This window comes from Neovison vison, chromosome 1 (assembly GCF_020171115.1).
Source record: "Neovison vison isolate M4711 chromosome 1, ASM_NN_V1, whole genome shotgun sequence".
Lineage (NCBI taxonomy): Eukaryota > Metazoa > Chordata > Mammalia > Carnivora > Mustelidae > Neogale > Neogale vison.
This window is the reverse complement of record NC_058091.1, coordinates 114,595,071-114,614,939: the sequence shown is the minus strand read 5'-3', so window position 1 is coordinate 114,614,939 and position 19,869 is coordinate 114,595,071.

The window sequence follows — 19,869 nt, the reverse complement described above, 5'->3', positions numbered from 1 at the left end:
TGTCTTATATGGAGGCTGTCCTGTTAGCTGGATCCAAGAGTGAAGACAACTTACAGATAGATAAGAGAAAGAAACCTTTGTGATTTTAAGTCACTGAGATGTGGTTCTTTGTTACATGAATAACAAAAGGAAGAGCTAATGAACACATCTACAACTTTGCGCTTCTATTCCAATGTCCTCTCCCCTCATCTTAGATTTTGTTATTCTTTTCCAAAGCTGTGTCTGTAATTCATTCAGTAGGGGGAAACAGTGAAAGGATTTCTGGTTCAATCTAATATCTTGTTACTTAATTTTGGATTATTACATGTTTATGAAAAATTTTCTAAATTCCAAATCTATGCTTATTAATTTTTGGGGGAGGGGTAGGTAATGAATTGCTTAGAGTTGCACTAATACAGTAGCTACTAGTCATATGTGACAATTTAAATTAAATTAAACTCAATTGCTGGGGCACCTGGGTGGCTCAGTTGGTTAAACACCCGTCTCTTGATTTTGGCTCAGGTTATGATCTCAGGGTTATGGGATTGAGCTGGGAGTTAGGAGTCTGCTTGGGATTCCCTCTCTCCCTCTGACTCTCCCCGCCTCCCACCCCCATTAAATCTTTTAAAAAAAGGAAAAACTCAATTCCTTATAGCAATAGCCATATTTCAAGTGCTCAATAGCCATATGTGGCTAGTGGCTACCATATTGGACACCACAAATATATATTTCCATCATTGCACAAAGGAATGGTCTCTTGGACAGTGCTGCCTTAGAGAATCTAAGAGGCGTTCTAAGGGGCGTCATGGATTCCATTCTTAAGCCTTCCCTCCCTAACCCCTTTTCCAGGTTCTCTCTGCTGGACACCCTAGCTGGATGGCCCCTCGGTGTCCGAGGCGCTTCCCGCCCCCAGTTTCCCGGTTCCTGAGGGGCCAGCCGCACGTGGGTGAACCGCAGGTCGGAGACCCTCGCAAACTCTGAGCTTGGCGGGCCTGGGGACTGTTCCAGGACTCCTAGACGGCAGGGCGGGGAACCGAGTGGCAAAGGCGGTGCGAGAACGGGAAATGCCCGTTCGGAGGGTAGAAGAAAACAACGGGCGGGCGAGTCTGCTGCGGGGATCTTGCTTTCAGGTGCGGGGCGCCGGTGCGGCCGCGGAAGGGGCGGGGCCCGGCGCCAGTAAATGGACTGCGCGGGGCTCCGCATCCCCGGTGCGGGGGGCGGCAGGTGGCTTGCGGCTCCCCGCCGGCCTGCGACGTTGCAACGCGCCCGAAGTCTGAGGCCATCGTTAGATGACAGAGATCATTTACGTGGAGTCACGCATGTTACCGACATTGTTTGGTGAGTGCGCGAGGAGCTCCTGCCCTTCCAAGTCCCGCCAACCACAACTTTCCGGGTGCCTGCCTACGTTACTCCCTTCACGGGGTGGGGGCCTTCATCCCGGGGCCCTCGAAATTTCCTGGAACTCTAAAATACACATTGATGCAGTCTGGGTGGATTCTGGCCCTGAGTGCTCCTGTCCGTCGTCACCTAACCCTCAGAACAGGTCCCTTCCTGCCGGCTGGCCTTGGGGCACGCCGGGCTGCCCGGGCGGGTGTCTTTGGCGCCCCCTTCCCTTCACAGACCCGGATGGCGAGCTGCTGATGGCGTTCCGTAGTGGTTCCGGGTCTTCGTCGTGGTGAATGTCCTCCCGGGAGGCAAAGTGCTGATCTTCATTATTGGATGGCCCTTTTACCAGTACCTCGCGATGCTCCTGATTACAATGGCTTTTCAGCTTCGGATCCGCCACAATGTGAGTGGCTTCAGGGGCCCTGGGACGGAGCGCTTCATTTGCCCAGGGATCTGGGCAGGTATGGGTTTCGCTTCCCGCATCCTTCTGGCTCAATTAGTTCTTTAGGGTGAGGGTATGGGACAGTTCTGAAAACAATTACTAAATCTAAAAATCCCTGGGTGCGGGTCCTGAGGTCTGGGTAGGAAGAATGAGATGCGGTTGGGAAGGAGACTGTGGCTAGATTGGAATGTGGAAAATCTAGAATTTCGGTGCACTCCAGGATTAGAGAGAGACTCCCCCATTAGTTCTCAGGGCCGCTCCTTTGGGGGACCATCTTTTGCCTAATCTCCTTCGTGAGCCTGTCCACCAAAGATATACTAGGACATCGGATTTTAAAAAACGTCGTCCACCAGCCAGCAGAGTCAGCATCACCTGGAACCTGTTAAAAATGCAAACTCTGGCGCCCACCCCACACGCACAGAATCAGGAGCTCTGGAGGTGGGGCTCAGTAACTTGTTTGCACAAGCCTCCAGGTGCTTCTGATGCATGCCAGCTTGAAACCCGCCGCATTAGGGTCATCTTCACACCATCTCAACACCAGGTGCTTTTCTTTTCTTTTCTCTTCTTTTTTTAAGCCAGAACTTGGACCAGACGGCTGTTAAGTTCTGCGCGGACCTGGGAGGCTCATTTTAAGGCTGGGGCCTGTCCAGGATCCCTTAAGTGGACGATGTGCTTGTGGCTGACCTCAGGACAGAAAGGACATTGCTTGCAGGAGTGCTGGCCTGGAGATAGGATGCCACCGCTCCATTCAGTTTTGGTCTTGAGCCGTGAAAACTGGTGACAGGGATGGGTGCAGGGGCAACCGTTTTTAATTGTGTTACCTTCAAGTTTTCTGTAAACTCGAATTTTTATGAGACATTTCAGTGATTTTATAATAAATAATTTTCACTGGCTTTGTGCTGATCTGTATTCCTTCCAGAGTGTGATGGAGAAAAGACAAAAATGTTTCCAAAAAGTGGTTTTAGGGGGCGCCTGGGTGGCTCAGTGGGTTAAGCCTCTGCCTTTGGCTCAGGTCATGATTTTAGGGTCCTGGGATCAGCCCGGATCAGCATCGGTCTCTCTGCTCAGCAGGGAGCCTTCTTCCCCCTCTCCCTCTGCCTGCTTCTCTGATGGCTGTGATCTATCAAATAAATAAAATCTTGGTTTTTTTGTTTTTTGTTTTTTTTTAATAAAAGTGGTTTTAGCCTCTCACAATTCGGGGGCCTATGAGAAATTTTTGGGGGAGTAGTTTTCCAATCCCCCCTGTTCTAAAATCGATCTCTCCTTTCTTGCCTAAGTCCCTACCAATTAAGTGTGGAGAGTTTAAAGGAGGGAGCTGTCGGTTGGGGATAATACCCAACAGTCCAGTCAGATGAGGGCAAAGAATTGCTCCTTGGTTTAAGTACATAGGGCTCTCTGCTAGATTGTGTAGAACTGTTCAGTTGCTGCTGTGAGGTTCTTAGAAACTAGGTAGGAATGCACATGAATTATGTCTAGTGGACTTTTTTGGTAAGCAGAACTGATGAAGCTCCTGGGTAGTAAAATCTGGATGCTTAAAAAAATTTTTTTATTTATTTGAGAGAGCATGAGGGGAGGGGCAGAAGGGAAGACCCCACACCTCTCTATCCCAAGACGCTGGGATTTTGATCTGAGCGGAAGGCAGATGCTTAAACAATTGAGCCACCCAGGTGCCCCCAAGCCTAGGTACTTTTGTATTAAGATGGGGGAACAAAGAAGTAGTTGGCAATGGAGAATAAGCGAGTTTGCTGTGGAAAAGGGCAGAATCTTGGGTGGGGGCAGGGATGACAATCTAGAGGCAGATGGGAACAACAATTGAGGCCTTCAGGCCCTAGTGAAAGCAACAGGGATGTAACTTAGTGGCCCTGGCGAAGGGACCAGCTCTTGGGAAGTGGAGGAGCATGTGTAACGGAGGCTGGAAGGATAAGGATTCAGGGGGGCTTTGTGGAAAGATTCACTGTGCCTAAAAAGAGTACTTATGTTTGATATCTGATTACTTATTCCATGGATATTAACATTTCTCTAATAAAACAACTTATATACTTCTTCATAACTAATAAGCCAAAATGTATTTACAAATGTAATCTACTCAAATTTTAAAACGATTAGATATGTTGAATGAAACTTCTAGAATTTAAGTCACAAATCTTATTTTAGGTTCTCTTAAATGCTAAAAATTTTAAAAAGGAGCCAAAAGGTTTTCAAAATACATTGGCTAGCACTTGAGAGTTTAAGTGCTAGGTATGTTCTGTTTTAGATGTGTGATCTTATTCAATATTCAAAACAACCCAAAAAGATGGGTCCTCTGATCGATCATTCCTTAAAACTAGGACGCAGAGAAACTAAGCAACTTGTCCATGGTCATGGGAGTGGCAGAGCTGGAATTGGATCTAGGTTCTTAGATTGTCTTGCCCTTTATTCACAGTAAATGCAAAATAGATTATAATAGTTTCATTAAAACCAGTTAGAGAGGGGCACCTGGGTGGCTCGGTGGGTTAAGCCTCTGCCTTTGGCTTAGGTCATGATCTCAGGGTCCTGAGATCAAGCCCCACTCAGGCTCTCTGCTCAGCGGGGAGCCTGCTTCCCCCCTCTCTGCCTGCCTCTCTGCCTACTTGTGATCTCTGTCAAATAAATAATAAAATGTTAAACAAACAAACAAAAAAACCCCAGAGAAATGCTAGTTTTAGGATTTTAGTTTCTTCATTATCTCTATACTTATTTTAATACCTGAGTGGGGCACAATTTATATATGTGTGTATGTGTATTTATATAATATATATACAATTTTCCAGAGTTGTAATAATATCACCAGGAAATATGTTTATGCTTTCTCTAGGTTTCAGTAAATTTTTAAGATCCCAAAAAGGAAAATAAAACCATCCCAGATCAGACATATTGGTAACTGATGTATTCTGGAAGGAAATTGGACCTTGTTTGATGGTGTAGTTCTGTGAAACCTGAACCCATCATTAGGCTCAGGGCCTTTTTATAATCAAATCCAGCAACCATTCATTATGTCTTTGACCTCACAAAGATTTTACTTAAAATTTCAGTTTCAAGGAGTGCCTGGCCTTCTCAGTTGGTAGAGGATATGACTCCTGATCTCAGGATGGTGAGTTTGAGTATACACTGGGTACACAGTTAATTTAAAAAAAATTTAGCTTCAAAAACATATAATGTATATAGATGGTATGAAATTCAGAAGGTACAAAAGGGTATACAGAGAAAGATAAATCTCCCATTTCCTGTCCCTGAGTCATCCATTCTGTTCTTAATGGTATCATTTGAAAATTCTTAAATTTTAATGTCCTTTATCAATTTTTTTCCTTTATGGCTGGTGGTTTTTGTGTCCTGTTTAGCAGACTTCTCCTGTCCATGGGTCACAGGTCCCCATTTATCATCTAGAAATTTATTGTTTCTCCTTTTGCATTTAACCTGTAACTTACCTAGAATTTCTATTTTAATTGAAAATTTTATTGAGAATATAGCTCCACATGCAGTTTTTAAGGAGTAATGCAGATTCTTTGTACACTCTATCAATTTCCCATGATGGTAGGATTTTGAAAAACTAGTAAAATATCACAACCAGGATATTGGCAGTGAAACAGACCTCTCTCCATTTTATTTGTGCTTGTTTATATGTACATGTATGTGTGTGTGACTTCAGGTCTATACAGTTTTTTCACCTGTGGGCTTGTGTATCCACCACTACAGTCCTGGAATCCCAAGAATTTCTTGTGTTGCCCTTTTTATAACCACAACCATCTCCCTTCCCTCTCCTCCAAATTGTTGTGTGTATAGTTTGAGGTACAATCACGTTTCTTATTTCCTTTTTGTTTATTTCTTTAAATGTTGTATTTATTTAAGTAACCTCTACACCCACATGGAGCTCAAACTCACAACTCCAAGAGTAAGAGTCACATGCTCTTCCAATGAAGCCAGCTGGGCACTCCTTTTCATTTTTATTTCTTTTTTTTTTTTTTAAGATTTTATTTATTTATTTGACAGAGAGAGATCACAAGTAGATAGAGAGGCAGGCAGAGAGAGAGAGAGAGGAGGAAACAGGCTCCCTGCCAAGCAGAGCCCGATGCAGGACTTGATCCCAGGATCCTGAGGTCATGACCCGAGCCAAAGCAGAGGCTTAACCCACTGAGCCACCCAAGCACCCTCCTTTTCATTTCTTTTTAAATGATATGTTCAGTTGCTTTTACATTTGTGTGAAAGCCTATCCTTTCCCCACTTTGCCTTTTTTGCTGTAAATCAAGTCTCTGTAGGTGCAGAGGTCTAGTTTTTAGGGTTCTTTGGTTTCATTGGTGTATTTGTCTATTCTCACACCAAAATCCACTGTCTTAATTATTGCAGTTTTTAAAACTAGGTCTAAAAGGGTTTAGATGTAGTAGAAAAGCTCTACCTTCTTATTTTGGTTCTATAGGAGTTTCTTGCTATTCTTAGCCCTTTTTATTTCCAAGTATTTTTAGAATCAGCTTGTTATTTTCCACCAAAGGACCTACTGGGTTTTTGAATGGTATTGCAAGATCATCTATCTCAAATGGCACTCCCAGTTGACCTGGATTTTTCTGGTACCTTCTATTCTCCTCAAACTAATTTACACCTCTTTTCCTTTTAATGCTCAGCCAATGTCCTTGCCTCATCCTCCTCAGAACAGAAGTCACCAATCTGCATTTCTCTTATCCTTCTCCTGTCAACACATTTATCAGTGAAGTAATGTCTTAAGATTAACAGTATCTCATTCTGTAAGAAATACTGTGAATTCATACCTACAATTATTTTTTCTAGCTCTATCACAAAAGTGGCTCAAGAGCAGCAGCTGTGGTCTGTTCCCCGTGAGCATTCTTATGAACATCTACCCTCCCACTCCCACTCCAGGTTTTGGTCTCTAATACTCTTCTGGAAGGGGCCAGGACACAAGGAGAGTGGCTGCTTCCAAACCTTAGACTCTATGACATCCTGCCATAAGGTAAGGAGTGAAAAAGCCTGGCAGACAATGTCAAGTTTTGACTTTTTTACCCCCTATTTTTGACTGGAATTGTGTGACAGCAACCTGATAACTAGTTACCACTGACAGATCTGAAGCTGTGAGTGGCTGTTTATGAGTGTCAAGAAGCTGGGCCATCCCGCCTCCTCCAGGAGCTGCTGTTTGGGTTCCTGAGTATCAGGCTTTGTGATGCATATCACTATCTGGGAGTGGTGTACTGATGTACTCACTATCTGGGAGTGGAGGGAAAGGCAGGCGGACTGGGAAGAGGGTGTGCTCCCCCTGTAGCGGGCAGTGGATTTGGGATGCCTTGGGAAGACACTCCTCCCTGAGGCAGCTCTCATCACTGGATGCTGGGCCAACACTGCTGACAGCTAAGGGCTTTCTGCCTCAAGCTCTTTGGCTTGGGTTCATTCTTGAAAGATGACTCGGTTGACACAATCCAGAGCTCACCACACTGAAGTTTCTTCCTTCATTATGAACAAAGGCTTGATAAAAGGCCACTAACTGAGCCTAGAAAAGCAAGATTTATGCTGGATAATTCATAAGAGATTAGACGAATTTTATCAAGCAGGAGGTGGAATGTGGAAAGGTGAAAGCACCATATGGTTCCTCAAAATATTTATATACTGTTTTTTGTCATGAGAAGGTCTGCCTGCTCATCTTTATTTCTTTAGAGAACAGAAGAGACAGGACTCTCTGTACCTTAGTAGATGAATAAAAAGTTGATCTTGTGAGGGACTGTCATTTCAGGGATAAATGAGGGAAGTTCTTTATAGTTCTGGACTTGTATGTAGTTCAAGGTAAGAAATCCTCAAGAGCAGAAAGAGTGAGAAGTCATTGTGGATAGTATCTAATTATCACCATTATCACCTTCTATAAACTATATAAGGGACTATTTTGGATTTCCCCTTTGATATACTTCTGGCAGAGTTCTAAATTTTTCCTTTACTGCTTAAAAAACAACAGCAAAAGGCAAAACTAAACTAAGCAAGGAACAGGGTCTCATTCCCTGCGATATTCTAGTATCATCTGGCTGCAGGATAAATCTGGGAGTAGGTACAAAATTCTCAATGGCTACTCAAATGTGTTCTAAGTCTTCCTTCTTGAGTAGGAGGTTTTGCTCAATCATGTAAACAGATAAGCTTAATAGTTTTCCCCTTTGCCCTTTCTCTTTTTAAATATGGTTATCTACAGGAAATTTTTAAAAAATTGGGACAGCTTTGGAAACAGCCTAAAATCTGGGGTTCCGGCCAAGACTTTAAAAGAAGATCAGTAACAAGTAACTAGTTGTCTTTCTATAGTAAAATAAGCCCATGGAAATTTAGAGTGGGATATTTATAATGCCAGTGCATGTTCTTCATAGGCAGTCTGTGCAAACAGGAAGGTCTCCAGGGGTGGAGGAGCCTGATACCCAAGAGAAAGGGCGGCCAAAAGCAGACCTGAGTCTGGCATTAAAGCCCTGTGGAAGAGGCTGCTGCCATCTGGCAGTGGTTCCAGAGCTCCAGAGAGATCCTTGAGTGGATGGAGGAGCTGTTGGGGAAGTTGTAGATCCCTCCCCATACTGCAGTTATCAGAAAGAATAAAAACCAAGGAGGTAAACATTCAGTTCCAAAAATTAGAGAAAACAGAATAATCTTAAGGAAACAAAACAAAAAAAATGGTTAAGGCAGAAACCAATGGATTATGAAATACAAACAAAATAGGAATAACAAAATCAAAAGCTGCTTTTTAAGAAAGATTAATAGATGTGAATCCACAGGAAAAAAGCAGGCTTCTGGGGCGCTTGGGTGGCTCAGTGTGTTGTCTCTGCCTTCAGCTCAGGTTATGATCTCGGGGTCTGGGATCAAGTCCTGCATCAGGCTCTCTGCTCAGTGGGGGGCCTGCTTCCCCTTCCCCCTCTGCCTACCTCTCTGATACTTGTGATCTCTCTCTTTCAAATAAGTAAATAATTAAAAATAAATAAATAAATAACAGAAATTTAAAAAAACAAAAAACAAAAAAAACCCAAAAAAACAAAAAAACTAAGGCAGGTTTCCCCGGGAGCAGGGAGCCTGATGTGGAGCCCAGGGCCCTGGGATCCTGACCCTAGCCAAAGACAGATGCTTAACAATGGAACGGCCCAGGCACCCCATGAATGGAACTTTTAAAGAGTATACTTTAGGAAAACCAGAAATGTTCCCAAGCTGGAGGTTGCAGGGAAAGTGGCAGATGGAACAGATGTATCTAATTTTATATTTAAAACCCCATTAGATTCCAGTAAAGAGATTAAAAAAAAAAAGACATTAAACCCAGGAAATAGGGAGCACACGATAAAAGAAAATAGCAACATCTTGGAAGGTGGAAGACGGACAGACTAACTGATTTCAGATTTGGCTTTCTCAAATAGCCAATCCAACTTCGTTGCAGAGTTCTAAAAAGAAGCAGCCAATCCAACTTGGTTGCAGAGTTCTAAAATGCTCAGGACCTGAAGGTTGCTGGGGGCTGGGGACAGTGGCATCTAGAATTGAGTGCAAAGATGTTCGAGAGTCCGTATCTCTGGATCCCTGCTCCCTCTGTTACGCTGGGCAGCTGCCTGTCTTTCACTCTGGCAGGAAACTACTTTTATTCTCCGGGGAGAGTAAAACAAAGGCAGAGTTAGGGTGCAGAGAATGTATCTCACACAAAAGGACTGAGTGACCCAACTGCTTACTGATTACTGGAACCTGAGGTACTTGGGCTTCTTTCCTTAATTGGCTCCCAGAACTCTGGGGCCAAACCTTTACTATCCAGGTAGGGTAGGATACTTCAGGATTTTCCTCCAGGAAATCTGACCGGTGCACAGCACTGACATCAGGATTCCTCAACCAAGGGACAATTTACAGTGGAGCTCTAAGTTGCCAAGCTGTACCCATGGGTTAAAAGCTACCACTCAGGTTTTAGTTTTGAGGGGGAGCAGAATATGCTGCCCCAGAATATGCCACTTCAGCAGAGAATCTTTTAGGCGAAAGATAACTGAGGCCCAGCAGACTTGGAAAGAGCTTTTCACCTCCCCTCAATTGCAAGAATTTAAATAGGTGCCCATAGCAGGAAGAGAGCTGTTATTAGAGATAACTTTTTAGGGCAGAAAGACTTCTAGGAGGCTCTGGGACTCAGCAAACATTTGTTTACCAAACATTTGCTCTTCTTGTTCTTGTTTTCCTGTGAACTGTCTCCTCCCATTTGAAGCCTGAGATCCCTACCCTTTCTCCTTAGCTTAGGATGGCATATAAGTTTCCATTGCTTGAATGTCTTTGGGTCTCATGTCTTCAGGGCTTTTGTACATATGAAATTTGTTTTTCTCCTGTTAAACTGTCTTATGCCACTTTAATTATTAGACCAAAGAAACTAGAAGGTAAGAAGGGAAATGTTTTCTGCCTTTATAGTCTTCCACTCTTAGTCATGACCTAAGTGATAAGTTACTGTACAAATTTAAAGATAATTGTGACTCACAAATAAGAAACATAAATGGGTATGTTTAACCTTCATTTGTTGGTAGGAAGGTAAATATCTGGGTATTATTTTTTTTATTAAGTATAGATATAGTTGTCAAATATAAATATGCACATTTTCTCTATGTCAGTAGAAAAGGATGGATTTAGTAAACTGTGAATAGGCCAAAGGAATATGGAACATGCTGAAACTATACCAAAAACAGGAAGGATGAGCCACAATGATCAGGCACGAAAGAACAAAATGGAAAGATGGTCCAATGGTACCTCATAATAAAATCCTTATCAAGAAAAGCCTGAGTTATTTAAGGAGAGAAACAAAACCCCTGAAGTCCGAAGGCCATAGCAAGTGACCCTTGACTATAAAAAGGGGCCCAGGCAGCTCCTGCTGGAAGCTTTCCTGCCACACCTCAGGTACTCCCAGAAGTGAGGCAGAGGGTGAGGGTAGAACCCTGAGGTTATTTACATATTTATTTACCCAGAGGTTATTGACAAAGATGATGTAGCAGAGCAGAAAGAACACTTCTCATGGGGAGTCTGCTTTGCTCTCTGACCTTCTCCTCGCTCGTGCTCTCTCTCACTGTCTCTCTCTCTCTCTCAAATAAATAAATAAAATCAAAAAAAAAAAAAAAAAAAAAAGAAAGAACACTTCTATGGCAGAGGGCCAGTCTTAGACCCCAGGTTCCAGATGACTGAGGTCCCAAAGTACCTGAATGCTGCCCTAGACTGAGACGACCTCAAATCCTAAGTCTGTGTGACTGTGGCCAAGCTGAATGGTACAAAAGACTGTAAAGAAACTTTCCATACTTATGCCTTGGTAGGTCTTTAAGGCCTCACCTGTCTAAGTGGTAGGCCTTTCTTTCCTAGGGTTATGTGACATGACCTAGAGCCAGAGGAACTTCTCTGGAACCTCCTGTTTATTCACCCTAAGCCTATGAGTGAGTGACTAACCCTGGCCACTCCCAACAGAGCTGCCTATTTGGGCCCCAAGCACCTACTGCCATAAGGCATTTTTAAACTCAGCCAGTTGCCTCCTTAGTTCTTTAGGCTGGATCTGGAGTACTATGTTATTGCTAAGGAAAATGGGGGAAAAAACAATTCAATAAATTTTCCTGATTAATATGAAACTTAAGCAAGGACTTTTTCCTGACATTGTACAGCATACACACAGGTTCATTATGGTCAAATGGCCACGTGGTAGTTCTGGTTTTTATTCATTAACACCATTATTTGCATTAGCTAAGGCTGGCTGGTTGTTAAATAAGACAATCACTGTAACAGTCAATAACCCAGTGTTTAACTATGTGCCTAGGGCCTCAGGGGTAAAAGAAAATTGAAATGCCATCCCTAATGCCATAAGGAGTTTACAGTGTAGTGCGAACATGTATCAACATGAAAAGTGACAAAGAAGCGGAATCCCCATTATTTGATGTTCCCACCCTGTCCTTTCCTCAACTGTATAATGGGCGTAATCACATCTATTTTCATAGATTGTGATTTCATAAGATTATTATGAGGATCAAGTCAAACAATGTATGTAAAGTGCTTAACAGAACCTGGTCTACATCAAATGCTCAATAAATGGTATTCTTGGGATCGGACCCAGAAGTAACTGGTCAGTGAACCCAGGATATGCAAACTTGGGCTGAGATGGAATCTTTTTTCTTTTATTTATGGTAATACTGAGAAAATAAAGTTAACTAATAAAATTGTTTAAATCAGGAAAGCTATTCTATTTGGAATTATAGGAATAATGAAGAAACATACTTTTGTTCTAGTGATATTTTGTTCTAGTCGTAATAAATTTGGTATTCACTAATGTGTTTAGCCACTTAAGCTATTAAAAAAGACAACAAAAGAAACCTAACAGATTTCTAAGTAATGCCAAAGAGCATGGAATCGGCTTGTCATCAGTGTTTCAACGTTTAACAATTGGGTTTACAAAGCTTGTTTAATATCAGTATAACATTTTTTTTTTCAAAATCAGCATTAATGAAAGAATAAACAGTAAAGTTCTTCCTTAGCTACAAAAGCTCCCTGGAACATTAAAGATCCTAGTCACACCCACCTAATACAGAACACTATGAAAAAGCAGAACCAACCATTTGTTAATTCCTAGCTCTTTCCCACCGTGGAGTGTGCAAAAGCAAGACTGCCTTCTTGACAAATACTAATCTATATCTATTTTTTTAAAGTTTATTTTTTTATTATAACTCATGTTTGAATCTTTAAACAGCTGTCTATGCAGCAGAAAGTTATGTAGACCACTAACAATACTTATTTCCCCTGAGCCACAGGAACAAAAGAGTTCAGACTGGGTCTCTAAGCATAAGGCTCCTGACCCAGACTGATACCCCTGCACTGAGAACCTCATCACAAAATTCACACTGTTTTGGTAACAGGTTCCTGGACAGTCTCCTGACCTATTTCCAGCGACTGCATGGCTTCATCCAGGCTGTTCATCACTGTGGTGGAGAGGAAAGCACTGGAGTGAACATTCTCTTTTTCAAGAGACTTCATGGTTTCCAGGCTGAGCATCATTGTGCCTGGAAGGAAAGCATGGAATTGAGCAAGTATACTGCCCTGGAGAACACAAAGGACACACAGGGAAAGCGACTCCACAGAAAAAACTGCTAAGTCTACCTTACTGGTAGACTGACTTAACTGGTCACCTTATAGCAGACCACCGACATCAGAAGCACCCAGAACGCCCGATAAAATAGCTCATATTTATCAAGTATTTTCTATGTATTCTAAGTGCTTTATTGTATTCATTCATTTAATCCTTGGGAAAAAGCCTGTATGTAGGCCACTATGACAAGACCTATTTTATAGGTGAGGAGACTGAGGAACAGAGAAATTTTAGTTTGCCAATATGCCTAACTCCTGGGTGAGCTTGGAGGGAAGTCATGGTGAGCAATCTGCATTTTTACAATGCCCTTAGGTTCATTCTAATTCATCATTGAGTACAAGACCTCCCAGGCTCGAGTTTTCTCTCACTAAGTGGAGTCCAGATGGCTTCCTTCCCAGCTTCTGAAAAGGGAGATCAGGCAGGCAGACAGGTGGGGCGGGAATGCGGTAGGAGGTTCCTAAAGGCTCTTCCTTCCTTGGGTTTGCCAACTGTCTCCCACAGCGCTGTATTCCGGGTTTTCTGTGCCTCCCCTGGAAACTCGGGAATCCTAGCAGCCCCTGATGTGAAGGAGTCCCAGGCTTGCGGGAGGGGAGTGGTGGAAGTGAAAGTTCCCTTAGGAACTTTGTTAGCCTAGGCCTGCAGCGCTTAGTGCGAAAGCGTATGACGCTCCTTACCTTCACAGGACTTCCTTCGGGGCTTCGTGGTCAGAATGCGAATCAGCCTTTTGGCACGCTTGCGGTACCGGCGTCTCCCCAGGATGAAGATTTCAACCTTGCCCTCAGAGTTGGGCTTTCTCATCTGGAGCACAACTTTGAACTCCCGTTCGAACCCCGGGAGAAGGACTCTGCTTGGACCTGTGGAGAATGGAAGATTCCCGAGGGATTAAGGGGGGCTGGGGCGGGGTGCCGGGACAAAACATGGAGCTTGGGGGCCAGGCGAAGGAAGTCAGTGGGACACTGGCTTACAGGACACTAGCCACTGCCTTAGTTGTGCAGTGGGTGGCTCAGGGTGGTCACCGGAGGCCGAGGTGGGGCCGAGGGGTAAAGATTTCACTATACTTACCGAAAATCTTTTCCAGCAGACGTGCCTCCACGTTAAGCACTGATGGCTTCAGAAAGTGCTTAAACTTACACCAGTACTGCTGAGTGTGCATAAGGAGCCAATTCCTGGAAAGGGAACACTTCTTGCCGGTTCCTGGGCTGTAGGATTCGTGCTGGGGCTTCATCCTGAAAGGCGCCATTGCTAGTACCCAAGGCCGGATCCGCAGAAAGAAAGAGCCCCACGTGGCCGGGAGGCGGGACAAGACCGCTCGCAGTCTGCGCGCAGGCCCGGTTGGTCCCTGCGCAGGCCCCGCCCTCTCGAGGAGTACTTGGCGATTGGCTCCCTCAAATCCGGGCAGGCCAATGGCGTCCTAGCAGTGCCTGGCGCCAACCTCCCGCCGGGCTGTTCGGTATTGTCGGGTCTGAAGTGGAGAGGAACCTGGATTACAACACAGGCCTTCTTTGAGTTCCATCATTTTCTTGATAATAAATGGAACAGAACTGTGGGGTTATGAAAGGCACTTTGCTCACTAGCATTAGGTCAGAGAGAATCATGTTCCCCAGCACTGGATCCCCCTGTATGAGGATCACTTCTGTAGGGCCAACCAGCTAATACAACTTAAATTGTCTAAGTACTTTATGACAACTCTGTGAGGAAGATGCAGTTATTTCCGTTTTTATAGATGTGAAAGTGGCGGGACTGGGACAAAAACGTGTATTTTAAATAGTGACCATAGATTCCCAAACGCAGAATTTAGGCTCCTTTATCCTTCATCAGATTGCTTATCCTTGAGGAAAGGGTGACTTAAAAATCATGGTTCTGACTGAACAGGGCCCATCTCCTTCCCAGGTACTTCAAGAGAATTATATGTCTTATTCAGAAGTTATTTGCTTGGTTGCATTTTTTGTTTTAAACAATAAAACTATGGAATTATTATGTCATACACCTAAAACTAATATGTTGTATGTCAATTATAGTTCCATTAAAAAAAAAAAAAAAAAAAGGACATTTCCAGGGGCACCTGGGTGGCTCTCAGTTAAGTGTCTGCCTTCAGCTCAGTTCAGTTGCAGGAACTATCCATGGGTTCCAATGTGTTGCAAACTACCCTTCCTTTGGAATCAATAAAAATCTTTGAACAACATACAAAATCAAACAGTTAAACATGCAATATATTGAATCAGTATATATCTATTGAATAACAAAAAATCAAACCATACAGTTAAATATACACAACTTTTATTAATTATACTTCAATAAAGCTGGGGGGAACCCCATGTTATGTAAATTCAAATGGGAAATTGTCATTAACAGTAAGTCCAAGGATAGCATGTCAGGGCTCAGATTCAATTTCTGTGTATTCTTCCCCTCCCACTTGATACTGTGTTGGCTTCATCCGGCTGGTAGCAAGATGCTTATAGCCCTTTCCCAAATCATGTCTAGTCCCAAACAACAGGAGAAGAGGAGGGACAAAGTCTTTTTCATGGCTCTTTTCAGAAGTGGGAAACCTATCCTGGAAACCTCTTAGGCTTTACCTCATTTCAAAATTAGGACATGGGCCATATTCTAATTGGATCACTGGCAAGGGGAATGAGATTGTTATTAGTCTAATCATCTGGAGTTCAATTGATATTAGGAGCTGCTCACATCATCACTATAAGATTCTTTTTCTATATTTTGAAGTCATCTGGGAGTTGAAAATGTTTTTATTGTCAGCCAGAGATTGGCAGAGCACTAGAGATACTGAATAAGGAATGGACTTCTCTGAATGACCTAAGAAGTCATATTGAATGAAACCCATAAACTTGATGATCTTTCTTTCTTTTTTTTTTTTTTTAGATTTTATTTATTTGACAGAGAGAGTGAGCACAAGCAGGGGGAGTGGCAGGCAGAGGGAGAAGCAGACTCAACCGGGAGACAGATGTGGGACTTGATCCCAGGACCCTGGGATCATGACCAGACCTGAAGGCAGACGCTTCATGACTAGCCACCCAGGCACACCGTTGAAGCTGTTTCTCATAGATTGTCTATTTGCCCAAGTATAAGGGATCTCCAGAATGGGATGTGGTAGGAACCATATTTCTTTTGAATGCATGTTTGTTAAACATATTTTCCTGTCTTTTAAAAACTCTGCAATCAGAAAACTGACACTGCTGGCTTTAGCCATGGCTATCTTGCTGTGAGTTCACATCTATTAGGAGACAGGCAAACCCAAGAGCATTAGAGACCCTATCCTTCTAGTTAGGCACACTCACATGACTATATTAAATAAAAGTGATCACTTCAGGTTATACTTGCAACGCTTACCTTTTTTTATTGCTGTAGAATAAAGTAATGAAGATTGTACATTATTGGCATTGGATAATCAATTGCACAGTATCTGACTCTTGTCCTATCCTGGTACCTTGGATAATATTATTTGTGTAATTTTGCATGAAAAAATTGATTTTTTCCCAAAATAATTTTTCTATAATGTATCTGATCTTTTTTTTTTTAAATCCTCACCACAAAAGTAAAACAGTTGCTTTATTTCACCAAAGGGTCGATAATTGAGAAAGTGAAAATCACCCTGTGTACAAAGCTAAAGAGAATGTTAACTTTCTCAAATAGACAAATGGAAGCCTCCTGGTAATACTGGCATCACTTACAAATGTTTTGAAAAATTCTTTGCCCCCCCCACCACCTTCCAAATAAAGGCCGTACCTGAGAACCTCAGGAAAGTAATAATTTATTTTTAAAGAAACCCTTCAAAGCTCAGGCACGAACACATTCATTAACACCGACGTGCAACACCAAATAGGCTCACAGGACAGAAGGAAACACGGAAAGTCAGATGGTTGCCTTTAAAAGCAACACCAATTAAGCACTTGAAGGTGGTTTGGGTTGTTGGATAATTTTGTCCCGTTTGAAGGACTTAGGAGCGAGAGTTAAAGTCTCTTGCAAGGCGATCACGTCCAGCTCGGTGCGTCCCCTCCGACGGCGATGGCGAGCAGGCTGGCGCTTATTCAGTGCAGTTGCTGTACTTACCCTCATTTCCGTGCCAGGTGTGTCCTCGCCTTCTTTCTTCACCCCACCCCTGCGCTCGGAGGAAAGGCAATTCTCTCCGGGAGGAGAACGGAGCCCTGTGCGTGCTTAAGACGAGAGGAGGGTGCAGGAGACAGCGCCGTGGGAGGGGAGAGGTTGTGATCGGGCATGGGGGACCGAGGAGAGGAGGAAAGAAGGAGCCAGAATGTGGGGACACTCCGGACTTTGTCTCCGGCGCTGTGCCAAGCGCTTTTGCAGGAGATTCACACCAGGCTCCCGGGGCTCTCTCCCCCAGCTTCAGTCTCCTCCCACCTGAGGAAATAAATAGAGGAAGCCTCGCTTTAAAATGGAGCAGGGAAGACAGCGCGGGAGCTCACACCCAGGTACCACCCCTTGCAGCCTATAGAACCGGCAGCAAGTGGGAAGGTAATAACTGGCTATTTTATTCTTAGGGTCGGCACACTACAACCCAAGCGTGTCAAGAAGAAAATATCGGGGGCGGATTTGAGTAAGTAGACACAGCAAAGATAGCCTCGCCATGGTCTGGCCATCTCACGTGGAGGGAGGCCCAGGAGGTGGTGGGGGTGGCAGCCTCCAGCGCTTTCCTCGGCTCTCTCGGACTTGAAGCCTGCCGCGCAAGAAGGGGGTGGGGGTGCATGGGAGGTTTTCCAGGGCCCCCAGCTGGTCGCAGCTGGCGGTCTCCACCCCACACACATCCCTTCAGGGTTCTGAGCCCTACCCCCCCAGGCTGAGGGGAGGTGCGGGGGTGGGGGGCTAAGCACCGGGGGCGGCGGGCGGGGAGGAGGCAGGCTCCCTTTGCAGCTGGCGCACGAGTGGGAAAACAGGAGGGCAGTGATCAGCCTCAAATTAAAACAAAACAAAACAAAACATTTTTTTTTTTGAGCCACTTGCCTAAAACCATTAAGTTAGAAAATCCTGCTGGCTCTATCTTCATAATTCACCTTAAATCCATACATTGCCTACTATTTCAACCACTAGCGCTCTTGTTTAAGTACCTTCTTCCCCCCCGACCCCGAAATTCAGGCCCCGAATCCAAATAATCATACCTCTAAGATGCCATGACTTTTCTTTTTGCTCTTTTCATTTATAAAGGAAAAAACAGAAATACACACACACACACACACACACACACATATTTTAAAGATTTTATTTATTTACTTGAGACAGAGAGAGAGCACAAGGAAGGACAGAGGGAGAAGCAGACTCCCTGCTGAGCAGGGAGCTGGATGAGGGGGCTTGATCCCAACACCCCAAGATGATGACCTGAGCTGAAGGCAGATGCTTAAGAGACTGAGCCCCCCAGGTGCCCAGAAAGAACAGAAATATTAAAATTTGCTTGACATTCTTAAATTTTTTTTTAAAGATTTTATTTATTTATTTGACAGAGCACAAGCAGGCAGAGAGGCAGGCAGAGAGAGGAGGAAGCAGGCTCCCTGCTGAGCAGAGAGCCCGATGCGGCCTCGATCCCAGGACCCTGAGATCATGACCTGAGCCTAAGGTAGCGGCTTAACCCACTGAGCCACCCAGGCGCCTGACATTCTTAAAATTTCGAGTAACTCAAACAGGAAATCTTTTTGGTTACCAAATTAAAAACTGACAAATCAAAATAAAAGTTGAGTTTCTCTAGCTTAATTATAATAAAATGATTGCATACTTCTAGAGTGAAAAAAAACCCCTTGATTATTATATAGATTGACACAATAACTGTCAACACATTGATTTTAAAAAAGGAAATTCTGCAGACTGGTGACTCTTAGAGTTCTTGGACCAAATTCCAGTCTCTGTGTGGGGGTGAGTTTCCCCCAACACGACACAATTCTTGGACGCCAGCAGGGTATCCAACTCAGCTCCGATGCATCCACCAGGAGATAGGCTCAAACCAGGAGATAGGCTCAAATCCTACAGGTTAAGGATTCAGTCTCACAAGACTGTTCCCCCCCACCACCCCATTTCAGATGCCAGTAGCAAGCCCCAGGCTGTTACCTATGCTTCTGACAGGGCCCCTACAGACTGGAAGTTCCAAAGACATCCTCTTTAGGTTTGATTAACTTGCTAGAGTGGCTCACATAACTCAGGGAAAACACATTTACCAGTTTATTAAAGGAAGTGATAAAGAATACAAACCAACAGCCAGGTGAAGAGATACTTTGGTTGAGATCCTTAACCAAAGAGATTCTGTTCTCATGGAACTTGAGGCCTGGGTCAGTAGCATGTAGGAAATTTCTAGTTTTGCAAGTGTAGAAGCTGTCAGGGAAAAAAAAAAGGAACAAAAGCTGTCCATTTGGGTTTTTATGGAAGCTTCATCACATAGTGATAACTGCTAAGTCATTGACCAATTCAACCTCTAGCCCCCTTTCCCTCCCCAAAGGTTCCAGGTGGAAGGGTTGGGATTGAAAGTTCCAACAATTTCAGTCACATGGTTGGTCTTCCTGGCAACTGGAACCTGCCCTTGGATGGGGTCCAGAAGTCACCTTCATTATTAACAAGGCACCCATTTCACTTTTATGGTTCTGAGCACTTTTAGGAACTGTGGATGAAGACCAAATATATCTGAAAAATATATATTTGGCCATCTGAAGAAGGCTAGTTCAAAGCGTGATGGCCCAGAATTCCAAGGAAATACCTTAGCTTACCACTATACTAAACGAGCATTGATCAAAGTTTGGCCCCAGTGATAGTGTAAGGCGGCTATTGTTTATTTTCAAGGTGGATTGAGGATATTCCTGATGGATAGCCAAAGTTATGATGGTAAATTTCTTTCTTTCTTTTTTTTTTATGGTAAATTTCTTGATTGGTATTCTGGATCTAAGGAAATTGAACTGATTTCTTTGGTGATGTGGGGTACACATTTCACTGGGGTTGTTGCTAAAGAGCAGCTCCAAAA